The sequence below is a fragment of the Olea europaea genome, unplaced genomic scaffold (genome assembly GCF_002742605.1).
Source record: "Olea europaea var. sylvestris unplaced genomic scaffold, O_europaea_v1 scaffold1326, whole genome shotgun sequence".
NCBI lineage: Eukaryota > Viridiplantae > Streptophyta > Magnoliopsida > Lamiales > Oleaceae > Olea > Olea europaea.
In genome coordinates, this window is record NW_019230739.1 from 186550 (window position 1) to 188558 (window position 2009).

Genomic DNA, 2009 nt, shown 5'->3' on the forward strand with positions numbered 1-2009 from the left:
CCATACATTTCAAAAAAATTTGCATTTTCATCCCTATTTTCACACTTCATTGTGGAAAACGTCGTTTTCATCAATTTGAAACGTAGGAACGTTTTCCACACTATATGCCAAACGTAGAGACGTTTTGTACTATTAGACCTTTTAATAATTATTTGTACTCACTTGCACTTTTAAAAATATTTAGGAGTAAAATTGTAATTTATTTTTTTTCCTTTTTTTTTTTGGTTTTATTTAAATAGGAGGGTATTTTGCTCATTTTACATTCAAAATGGTGAAATGACGTTTTCTACAATGAAAGGTTAAAATAAGGACGAAAATGCAAAAAAATGAAACGTAGGAACGTTTTCCGCAGTAAATGTCAAACGTAAAGACGTTTTGTGCTATTAACCCTTTCAAACTAATTTTTCTAGATTAAGATCTACGATCTAAAATTGGCTGCACAAACAGATATGAGACTCCACTTCTCATCATATTAATTAGTTTAAATAGATGTAATAATCATGGAGGAGGCTCCTTTGGGGCCAGGAGTATAAAGGCTGTTCGAACCCTGGTCAACTTGGGCACATCCCGCGATTTACCTCCCTGAGCTGCTGAGGGGTCGGAAGTTCAGGGACCAGGATATAGTCTGGCGTAAACTGGGACACCTCGTTAAAAAAAAAAATTAGTTAAATAGTAAGTTATCGATTCTATGCAAGATATGCTTTAAACATGTATGCCTCTACTGCTACTAGTGCACTGAGTATTAAATTTTGCAATCTGGAATGGAAGTCAAAGTACGAGGAAGACATTGAGGCGCGTTTCAACCCCCACACATCATCGATGTCCTCCTCAATGCCCTTTCTTTAATAAGTCACATGATGTATAACTTTCTTAAAAAGTCACATGATATATATACACACACATACACACGAAAATTATCTCCTAATCACCGGTGCTTAGCTTATATTAAGCACCGATGACATGACAAACCATTTATGTTAAGTTAAGCACCGGTGCTTCGGAGATCATTTCCGTATGCTTGTGTGTATTATTATTATTTTTTTATTGTTTTATGTACTTAGGAAATAAGTAGAAAGTGAAATATTATGTCACTTTATCTATCATGAAACCTTAATTCACATTTGATACAACATAAAATAAAATTAACATCTAAATATTAGTTCAAGAAATTCTTAAAAGAAAATTAAAAGCTTCACCAAAAATGTTGCATTGTTCTATTAGAAATTATTTGTGTGATATTTTAACTAAAAGGCACAACATGTCGTTTTTTACGCCAATATAATATTCTAACTGTAAAGAATTGTAATATTGAAAATGACCAAAATAATAAATCACTCGCACAAGAATGTCTGGTAATTATTTTAATGTGAATAATTATGACTCTATCCATATGCTCCAAAAATATTAATTTTATATTGTTTAATTTTAAGGATCTGCCGGCCTCCGGCGGTACCCATCACATATAATTGGTGAATTGTTATTCAAAAAAATCTTCAAAATTTTACTCATCACAACTTCTTCTGTGCTGTCGATTATATATTGTATCGATGTTCACATCTATTTTAATTGAATGATGTAATACATGTACGTCATCATTTTCAAATTTGCTTACTAATAAATGATATGATGAGATAAAACTGAATCAAAATTTCACTGGTTTTTTTTTTTTTTTGGGTACATATACATCAAATTGCTTATTTGTGAGATATTTTTATCTGAGAGATAAAAATATTAAGCAAAAATTCCCGTCAAAACGGCTCCGAAAGAAAGAAAAAGGTGCGTGCCGCACTCACGAAGGACTGCCAGTGATATACTGGAGGAAGGTAGGAATGACGTCAAGTCCGCATCGACATTGTTGTAAGGTGACAACTTTTGGAATTGATTTTAAAAACACTTTAAACAATCAATCGCACAGATTTTGGCACATCTTGAAATGCCAAACTTAACATGCATAAAGAATGTATAAGTAGTTTAGTTCAAATTTCACCAACTAAAAAAAATAAAAAAAA